The following is an 11927-nucleotide window of genomic DNA, read 5'->3' on the forward strand; positions in this document are numbered from 1 at the left end:
ACTTCTCAGTCAAGTGCAGATAGGAGATAGGACTCCATCTCAACTAAAAAACTACATGAGAAGCATAATCGATGACAGAAAAGTAGATAAAAACATATTTTATCAGTTGTGGTTACGACGACTTCCAGCGAACGTGCAGCAGATCCTTGCGGTTGAGGACAGCGATGTCGATATAGACAACATCGCTAAAATAGCCGATAGGATTTATGAGAGAATGAAACAAACGAGTCCGCAAAGGCATAGTACCACAATAGATGGACGAATCGATGCATTACAAAAGGAGATTAATGTTTTATGCCACAAGCTGACGAAACTAAATCAGAGCGATACGCAAAGAGGATGGTCACGAAGTAGATCAAGGGAAAGAAGTCGATCACGTTCTAGGAGACGCTCAGCTCCTACAATATGTTGGTACCATCAAACTTTCGGCGATAAAGCTCGAAACTGTAGATCACCATGTAAATTCAAACGAACACACCGATTTTCGATAACCGCCGCAACAACTACAACAGCTCCTAGAAACAGTCGTTTATTTTACGTTCAGGATAGAGTAACAGGCGCTCAATTCTTAGTGGATACGGGAGCAGAAGTAAGCGTTGTGCCTCCAGTAAGTAACGAAACACGAAATATCGATACAGCGCTAACGCTTAAGGCAGCAAATAAATCCGATATAAAAACATATGGCAAGCGAAAAGTAACCTTGAATTTCGGTCGTACTACCTCATTCCGCTGGGAATTCATTATCGCAGATGTATCCGTACCTATAATTGGTATTGATTTCTTAAAGAATTTTGACTTACTAGTGGATACCCGACGAAACCGGCTCATGAACGGCGACCATTCAGTAGTGATAAGAGGAGTGACGACTGATCACGCATCCATGAATTTAGTAGTGTCAAAAGACAAAAGCGAGCCATATAGATCGCTTCTAAACGAGTATGCCGATCTGACTGACGAAGATATCATACGATAACAGAGATCTTAAACATACGGTACAGCACCATATTATAACGAAAGGTCCACCGACTAAATCAAGACCACGAAGGCTAGACCCGAAAAGGTTGAATGTCGCGAAACGAGAGTTCGAAAAGTTAACGAAGCTTGGTATCATAAGACCTAATAGTCCCTGGGCGTCCCCATTGCATATGGTTTCGAAGAAGAATGGGGAAATCAGGCCATGCGGAGACTATAGAGCCCTTAACAAGCAAACGATAGCAGACAGATATCCGATACCACATATCCACGACATTACTACCAATATGGAAGGTGCCACGATATTTTCGAAAATCGATCTCGTTCGAGCTTATTACCATATTCCCGTAGCGGCAGAAGATATATCTAAAACGGCTATAACTACTCCATTTGGGTTATTTGAGTTTTTGCGAATGCCCTTCGGATTAACTAATGCAGCCCAAACCTTCCAAAGATTCATCGATCAGGTCGTCAGGGGTTTGACAGGAGTTCACGCATATATCGATGATATACTAGTAGCTAGCTCTACCAGGGAAGAACATCTACGACAGTTGTTTACGAAACTTCAAGAACATGGCGTCACTATTAACGTGGAAAAGTGTGAATTTGGGAAGGAATCATTGCAATTCCTAGGTCATATGATAAATTCACATGGTATCATGCCAGTTCCGACAGAAGTTGCTGCTATTCGTAATTATCCGTTGCCCGATTCACAAAGAAAATTACGAAGATTCTTGGGGCTAATAAACTATTATAGACGATTTATCCCAAACTGCGCAGCAATATTACAGCCATTGACGGACGCCTTGCGAGGACATACTCGAACATTCCGTCTGTCAGCGGACGCTATACAGGCTTTTGAGAACGCTAAGCGAGCGCTAAACGAGAAGATGATGTTGGTACGACGAAAGAACGAAGCACCATTAGCAGTAATGACAGACGCATCGAACTTAGCAGTAGGAGCCGTTTTGCAGCAGTTAGTAAACGGTGCATGGGAGCCACTTTCATTTTTCTCGAAAAGATTAAATCCTACCCAAACGAGATATAGTACGTTTGGAAGAGAATTATTAGCAATCTACTTAGCAATAAAACACTTCCGTCATATGGTCGAAGGCATAAGTTTTACCGTCTATACAGACCACAAACCACTAACGAAAGCATTAAGCGCAAAGCAAGACAATTATTCCCCGAGAGAGATCCGACAACTAGAGTTCATTTCACAGTTCACGTCCGACATACAGTACGTTAAAGGACAAGAAAACGATGTGGCCGACGCATTGTCACGAGCAACGATAAGCACACTTATGGCAAGTGGAATTGATTATAACGGTCTAGCAAAGTTGCAGGAGAGAGACATCGAGCTAAATAAACTCAGATCCGGTGGTTCAACATCATTCGTACTCGAAGAGGTGCAGTTTGATAACACGAAAGTAGTTTGCGATACATCAACAGGCCGACCGCGACCATTTATCCCGAAAACGTTGCGACACAAAATATTCGAAAGCATGCACAACATGTCGCACCCAGGAATAAAAGCCACGATAAAGCTGATTAGTGAACGATTCGTATGGACAAACATGAATCACGATGTACGTAATTGGACACAAGCATGCATGAAGTGCCAAAAAGTCAAGGTACATCGTCATACTAGCTCTGCAGTAGGTCCGTTTTCGCACCCAGACACTAGATTTGAACATATATACATCGATATTGTAGGACCACTGCCCGTTTCAAATGGATACAGCTATATCTTTACATGCATCGATAGGTTTACACGATGGCCGGTAGCAGTGCCGATAAAAGACACCTCAGCTGAAACGGTAGCTAAAACCCTAGTTGAAAATTGGATTTCTTACTACGGTGTACCAACGATTATCACAACTGATAGAGGAGCACAATTCGAAAGTCGACTCTTTCAGCAGCTTACAGAACTCCTCGGTATTAAACGAATCCGAACGACGTCGTACCATCCAATGGCAAACGGAATGGTCGAACGCCTACATAGGCAATTAAAAGCGTCCCTTACAGCCGTCATCGTTAACAACGATTGGTCTAATAAACTTCCTCTAGTAATGCTAGCCCTAAGAGCAACAATTAAACAAGACATGGGGTGTTGTCCAGCCGAGTTAGTATACGGAACTACTCTGCGATTACCCGGAGAATTTTTCACTTCAAGTAGAAATGTCCCGACTGATGTAACCGGCTATGTGCAACGCCTGAGAAAGCACATGAGCGATTTAAAAATAACACCTCCCAGACCACAACAACGACGGGTATTCATACCACAGGAACTGCATAACAGCTCTCACGTATTCATCAGAAGAGATAAAATACAACCACCTCTTCAATCGAGTTACGATGGCCCATTTAAAGTGATAGAGAGGACAAATAAAACGGTCACCATAGAAAAAGCTGGGAAGACAGATGTAATTAGCATCGATCGAGTAAAGCCAGCTTTCATCGATAGCGATAATCAATCAACAAGTACAGACTCATCTAAGATGGTCACACCAGCGAAACATGAGTCCCAAAAATCAACAACGTTAACGCAACAAAAAGACAAGACTCCGATAACAACAAGATCCGGCCGCAGAGTAAGATGGCCCCAACAATATGTCGCTACGATTTTTTATTAATGATCTTCTACTATTTTAAATATTAATTATAACTTCATCTTAATTTTGTATAAGCCATTTTTTTTTCAAACAATTGAAACTACCCTATTCAGTCTACTATTTTTTTTATGCAAACATAGACATTTTCCATATATCTTTGTTTGCAGGGGGGAGCTATTATAGCGACTCACGTGCAAATGGGTTTATTCTCATTTAACTCAGTTAAGCCCTTTTGCTAACTTATTTAGCGGACAAAGCCATCCGCACTATAACAATTTATTGTACCCTTATTATTATTTTGTGCTTGTATGAAATACGCATACTTGAATATTGCTTACGGCCTACGCATTTATTCACTCTGCTAGTCTCACTACTAACCGCTTATTTGATTCGATTACTCATTAATTTCACATGCTATATATATGTCCACGTTATTCATATGGTTGACTGCTTTCTCGCTCGCTTGATTGTACTCGATTACTTACATTCGCTCAGGCGCTCGCTTGCCTGTTTGCCATTCGACACAACTCTTAATGCTCGTTTAATGCATCTGTAATTTTGGACATCTGTGTGTGTGGTCTCGAAATAAACGTAATCAACGCTTCGTATTCGCCTTCTGAATAATATACCGTTGGGGTTAAATAGGACGATAATCAAGACGAATTGTATACGAAGTTTAAGGGATATATCGAATACCGACCACCACACTTATTTATTGTTTTTCAATAGTATTAATAATTTTAAAAGTGATGTAATTGAGACATTAAAGAGGAAGAATGTATTTGTAAGATCTCAGAGAAAGAATTTCAAGTAAATCCAACGTTTCGCCTGGCAATCTGGTCCAAGCTTTTCCATAGAAAATATGATATAATTGGTTGGCTTATATTAAACTGACTGTGGATTTTTTTTGCACTTCTATTGATAAATGAGGGTATGACCATCAATAAATAGGCTTAGACTACAATTTATGGACGAACCAATGAGATCAAGGATAACAAGTCATGAATTTTGGTACAAAACCCATTCATCTATATGGTTAAATAGCGCTTTAGTATTTTAGCTGATGTCAGTTCGTGATGCGAACCGTAAATGTAATTCTTAATCCTAACTTCCAATTCTAAATCACAAACTTAATTCTCCATACGAAATCTAACCCTTTTATGACCACAGGAAGTTGACATATTTTCTCACGATCACTTTAGCGTCGCTCAATTGTCGTCCATATATTATTAGTCTCCCCATACTTTGTGATTGGTTTTAGTGTTATAGAAATACGTGCTCACTTTGTCCAGGTGAACATTATTTTTCGCTAAAATGATCATTTAGTTAATTATAAATCATTACACAGATTGAAATCATAATTCAATTGAAGCTAGACCACCATGGAAAATCTGAGAGCACTGGACGGCCGTTTCATCCTAGTATGGGACTCCTCAGCAGTGCGCACACACGATCCCACACCCCACGAGATTCAAACCCAGGACCTATCAGTCTCGCACCAGGCACTTAACCAACTAGACCACTGAGCCGGCATCCAATGGTGTTAATGTCTAACTTCAACCAGTCCACAAAGTTGCGCCATCGCATACCATTGTCTTGGCTCAGTGGTCTAGTTGGTTAAGCGCCTGGCGCGGGACTGATAGGTTTTGGGTTCGAATCTCGCGGGGTATGGGATCGTGTGTACTAAACAATATGTAAAACGTGTAGTAAAAAAATAAATACTAACGGGATGGCCATTTTAACATAGTATGAGACTCGCCAGTAGTGCTCATCCACAATCCCACACACGGGACTCGAATCGATTTCGCGCGCCAACGCTTAACCTTGGGTTGGCACGTCACAGACGGTGGCCTATCCGAGAACGGCGAGCAACAGTCAGGATGCAGGTTGACCCCAGGAAAGCCCGCTATTAAAGGGGAGGAGTGTTGGGGACGATAGATCCCCAAACTCATATTTTTAAATTTTATCTTATCGATCATCGAATCGATTAAATGCTAGATATTTTTATTGGGGTCAATTCATGAACTATCGATTAAAGGCGCAAATAGGTCAATTGATGAACTATCGATTAAATGTACAAATAGGTCAATTGATGAACTATCGATTAAATGTTCAAATAGCAGTCAATTGTTGATTAATGTTCAAAAATCTTCCATGACAATATCAATTGTAAATATTTGTATAAATACGCTTGACTTGTATGCTTGATCTGATCGGCCTGCCTGACTTGTTATCTGCTGTTGTCTGTAGAATACACTTTCTACACCTTACCCAGACTTCTTGATCGAGTTAGCAGAGTTGGGGACAACGGACCAGAATAGGCTATCGAGTCGCTGAATCATTGATCCTTCGTTCGTTCGAGTAAGACGCATCAGTAATCGCATTCAAGCAATAACGAAGCATAACAAATTGGCGACGGTGGTTTTGAATTATGGACCCTGCCAAACTTGAACTGTTACTTGAACAGCAGCTAAAATTGATGCAAATGTTAATGGAGACCAAGGTTACGCCTCCCTTACAGCCAAGCACGTCTAGTTCAACCACGGCACCATCAGTAGATGGCATCGCAAATAGCATAGCTGAATTTCATTACGATCCTGATTCTAATGTTACTTTTGAGATGTGGTTCAGGCGATATGAAGATCTATTTAAATTTGATTTCGCCAATCAAGATGATGCTTGGAAAGTGCGGCTGCTACTTCGTAAACTGGGTGCAAATGAGCTGGACAAGTATTGCAATCTGATCTTGCCGTTGAACCCACGTGACCGATCATTTGCAGACACAGTTCAAACATTAATCCAACATTTCGGCGATAACTCGTCACTGTTTAATACTCGTTATCGTTGCTTGAAGCTAACTATGAACGAAGATGATGATTTTCTTACGCATGTGGGCGTCGTCAACCGCGAATGCGAACGCTTCCGGTTAAAGTCCTTGACTGAAGATCAGTTTAAGGCCCTGATACTTATTTGCAGCCTACAGCACCAAACGTTCAGTGACTTACGAACAAGGCTATTAAGTCGTTTAGATCAAGAGCCAAAACTCACCCTGAACGATATAGCTAATGAATATCAACGTCTCATCAATCTACAACGAGACACTTCTATGGTCCAGAATGGTGGGTCTAGCCGATTTGAAGTACGAGCGGTGCAACAGACACCTCACAAAAACAAACACGTCCCCGCTTCATCCAGTCCATCTCACTCCAGCTCTAGACGACAGACTAAAGCAACTCCTCCTGCTCCTTGCTGGCAATGTGGTGCATGGCGCTACGTTCGAAACTGCCCATTTAATCAACATCGATGCAAGAAGTGTAAGGTTATTGGTCATAGGGATGGTTTTTGTCTGACGAAGATGACTCCAAGTCAATCAAGAAATACCAAAAAGACCCTTCCTAGATCCCGCACCAATTCATTGAGCTTAGTATCTTCGTGTCAAAGCTCATCACCAAGTCAGAGAAAATTTATTACTGTTAACATTAATGGGCATTCATCTAAATTACAAATAGATACAGCATCAGATGTCACTATCCTTTCTCGTAAGACTTGGATCAAAATGGGCAGCCCAAACTTGCAGCATACAACGCAAAAGCCTCGTACTGCGTGTGGTAACTACCTTCACCTGCTAGGACAAATGGAATGTACAGTCACTTTCCGTGATTTGGCATTTGTTGGGGTATGCTACATAACGCCAGCTGACCTAAATTTGCTCGGGTTAGATTGGTTCGACCACTTAAATTTAGCTGATGTCCCGTTTGGATACCATATGCAACCTGGTATCACAACCCCAACTACGACAACAACCACACGACTTGGAAGCTTATACGAGGAACCTAATGACGCAGTTTTCGACTATTTTCCAACCTGGATTGGGTCGCTGCTCTGCCATGAAAGCAACACTTCGATTGAAAACTGGGGCTAAGCCTGTTTTTCGCCCAAAGAGACCTGTCCCTTATGCAACATTACAAACAGTAGATGAAGAGTTGAACCGCCTTCAACAACAAGGAGTTATCACTCCCGTTTCCTACTCTGCATGGGCAGCACCTATTGTGGTTATTAAGAAGGCCAACGGCACGATACGTATATGTGCTGACTTTTCAACAGGTCTCAATGCAGCTCTAGAACAACATCATTATCCCCTGCCTGTTCCCGCAGACCTATTTACCATGCTGAATGGGGGAAGATTTTTCGCTAAGCTGGATCTAGCTGATGCTTATTTGCAAGTGGAAGTAGATGAAGCATCAAGAGAGCTGTTAACTATCAATACTCATCGTGGTTTGTTCCAGTATAACCGTCTACCTTTCGGAGTCAAAACTGCACCATCTATTTTCCAGCAACTAATGGATACCATCCTATCAGGTATCTCGGGAGTCGCGGCTTATTTGGATGACATTTTAATTGTAGCAACGACATTAGAACAGCTACGAGAACGCACGACATTGGTACTGCAACGCATCAGTGACAACGGTTTCCGGTTACGCCTAGAGAAATGCCAGTTTTATTTGCAGTCGGTAAAATACTTGGGGTTCATTTTCGATGCCGACGGCCGCAGGCCGGATCCTGAGAATATCCGAGCTATCAAACTGATGCCAACTCCTACTAATGTCTCGTCACTACGTTCCTTCCTGGGACTTGTCAGCTATTACTCAGCGTTCGTTCCATCGATGCATGATATTCGCGCCCCACTGAATAGCTTACTGCAGAAGAACAGCTCTTGGAACTGGACTAAACAGTGTGACGCTGCCTTTTGTAAACTGAAGTCCATTATTAGTTCGGAATTGCTGTTGACACACTACGATCCAGCCATGCCGATCATCGTAGCTGCAGACGCTTCCGCCTATGGCCTAGGCGCTGTTATCTCCCATCAGTTCCCGGATGCATCGGAAAAAGCCGTTATGCATGCTGCCCGCACACTAACCCCAGCAGAAAAAAAATACAGCCAGATAGAAAAAGAAGCGCTTGCACTTGTGTTTGCTGTGCGCCGTTTCCACAAGTTCCTGTACGGTCGGAGATTCACGCTTCTCACAGATCACAAGCCTTTACTCGCAATATTCGGGTCGAAATCTGGCATTCCAGCTCATTCAGCAAATCGCCTTCAGAGATGGGCTTTAGCACTCTTGGGGTATGATTTCGAGATCCAGTACCGACGCACTCAACAATTCGGTCAGGCGGATGCCTTATCACGACTCATTAGTGACCAGTTGGCGGCTGAGGAAAACACGGTAATCGCATCTCTGCTAGCGGAAGACCACGCCGAATGTTATCTGATGACCGCAATACGAACTTTGCCGGTATCTGCAGTGGACATACAAAATGCTTCTAAGAGCGACCCCATCATCAAGAGAACTATGAGCTATGTCACCAACGGTTGGCCGACTAAGAAGTTTGATGGTGATATAAAACAGCTGTATCAGCGGCGGGATTCTCTATGCATTGTGAACGACTGCTTGATGTTCGGAGAGAGAGTGGTTGTGCCAGAATCCCTTCGTGCAAAAGTGCTGAAACAGTTCCACCTTGGTCATCCGGGGGTTAGACGAATGAAATCCATAGCCAGGAGTCATGCGTATTGGCCGCTAATGGATCAACATATAACAGAATTGGTTGGGAAATGTATGCGGTGTCAGCAAGCGGCAAAAATGAACGCCAAAGTTCCACCAGTTTCATGGCCACAACCTGATCATCCTTGGTCCAGAATACACGTCGACTTTGCAGGCCCGATTAACGGAACCATGTATCTAGTTGTAGTCGACGCCCTTTCGAAATGGCCTGAAATCAACCCTATCATACCGCCAACGACAACTAAAACAATACAGATCCTCACAGAAATTTTCTCCCGAAATGGTATACCAGATGCCATTGTATCTGATAATGGTTCACAGTTTACCTCAAGCCAATTCCAGTCATTCTGTCAACGACTAGCCATAAAGCACTTACGCTCACCACCATACCACCCGCAGTCGAATGGGCAAGCAGAAAGGTTTGTGGATACGTTCAAAAGAGCCTTGGCTAAAACAAAAGGGGAGGGGACGCCAGCAGACGCGTTGCAAAATTTCTTATACGTGTATCGAACAACACCAAATGAGACGTTGCCTGAGCGAAAGTCCCCAGCAGAGATCCTAATGGGAAGAAGACTGAAAACGATCCACAGTCTGATGCATCCAAGTAATGCACCGACACCAGTACGGACAAAGTTTGAAAAGCAATCCACGTACGAAGTGGGATGTCCGGTGTTTGCCCGTGATTACAGACCGACCCATAGTCCATGGACAGAAGCGCGAGTGGTCAGAAGAATTGGTCGAGTCATGTACGAAGTAGAGGTAGGCAGCGACAGGTGGCAACGCCATCGGAATCAGTTACGCAAACGGTTAGCACCAGACTGCCCATCAACAGAATCAAGTATTCCTCTTGACATCCTGCTAGACACATTCAACTTACTGGCAAACCCACCAAAAGAAAAACCTCAACAACAAGCTGAAACACGTCACAGACGGTGGCCTATCCGAGAACGGCGAGCAACAGTCAGGATGCAGGTTGACCCCAGGAAAGCCCGCTATTAAAGGGGGAGGAGTGTTGGGGACGATAGATCCCCAAACTCATATTTTTAAATTTTATCTTATCGATCATCGAATCGATTAAATGCTAGATATTTTTATTGGGGTCAATTCATGAACTATCGATTAAAGGCGCAAATAGGTCAATTGATGAACTATCGATTAAATGTACAAATAGGTCAATTGATGAACTATCGATTAAATGTTCAAATAGCAGTCAATTGTTGATTAATGTTCAAAAATCTTCCATGACAATATCGATTGTAAATATTTGTATAAATACGCTTGACTTGTATGCTTGATCTGATCGGCCTGCCTGACTTGTTATCTGCTGTTGTCTGTAGAATACACTTTCTACACCTTACCCAGACTTCTTGATCGAGTTAGCAGAGTTGGGGACAACGGACCAGAATAGGCTATCGAGTCGCTGAATCATTGATCCTTCGTTCGTTCGAGTAAGACGCATCAGTAATCGCATTCAAGCAATAACGAAGCATAACACACTTAACCAACTAGACCACTGAGCCGGCATCCAATGGTGTTAATGTCTAACTTCAACCAGTCCACAAAGTTGCGCCATCGCATACCATTGTCTTGGCTCAGTGGTCTAGTTGGTTAAGCGCCTGGCGCGGGACTGATAGGTTTTGGGTTCGAATCTCGCGGGGTATGGGATCGTGTGTACTAAACAATATGTAAAACATGTAGTAAAAAAATAAATACTAACGGGATGGCCATTTTAACATAGTATGAGACTCGCCAGTAGTGCTCATCCACAATCCCACACACGGGACTCGAATCGATTTCGCGCGCCAACGCTTAACCTTGGGTTGGCATCCAAGGGTGTTAATGTGTGATGAGGAAACTCATACTAGGAAGAATCGGTCATCCAATGTTTCTAGATTTACAGTGATGGTCTAACTTACATAGACCCATGAATTCAGCTATTAAAATCACCACAATCTCCACAAACAGCCATTCTAATAATAATGTAAAAGTAAATCACTAATAATAATTATTGTCATTAGTTAAAATAATGTCTTAAGCTGTATACAATCAGTAATGATCTCAATGAGACGATATTCAAGTAAGTGACTTATGATTTTTGCAATTTAACATGTTATGCAATTAAATAAGATGAAATGAAAGTATTCGTTATCCACTAGTTTTTATTCAATGAACATTGTATGTTATCTATGGATAGTGTGTGAATTAATAGATGTTTATTTTAATCATAACAAAACCACAGTGTTTAAACAAACATGTTCATACAAAAAAGGTCGTGATGTTAGGTTTTTTGCGGAAATGGAGTGAATGGTGTGATAATTATCATCTATTTAACTGAATTAAAGATAACTGGAAAGAATGTAAAAGTGTGAGTAAACTTTACCTTGACAAATTATCTTTAATATATGGATATTGTGAAGTAATAATTAACAAATAATAATAAGGGATTTGAAGGTTTAATGTATGTGGTGAACCTAATTAGTTTACAGAAGTATCCAAGTGGAATTGTAAAGTTAGTTGAGTTGTATTTATAAACCATTATTCTCTTTCCTGTTATGAATGTACCTAGTTAGTTCACTGAAAACTTTGTTTACCGTAAAGTTGACCAAATTATGAATGGTAACCTCAAAAATACTAAACAAAATTATGTAGCTCATCAGGAGAATATTTTTTGGACAGGTTGATAGTTATTGTAATAAGTTTGCAAGCGAATAAGAAGTTTGATGTATATTTTTCCGACTATAATAGTTAAGTTTATTTTTATAATTAATCTGGTAATAGAACT

This window comes from Schistosoma haematobium, chromosome 3, assembly GCF_000699445.3.
Source record: "Schistosoma haematobium chromosome 3, whole genome shotgun sequence".
Classification (NCBI taxonomy): Eukaryota; Metazoa; Platyhelminthes; class Trematoda; order Strigeidida; family Schistosomatidae; genus Schistosoma; species Schistosoma haematobium.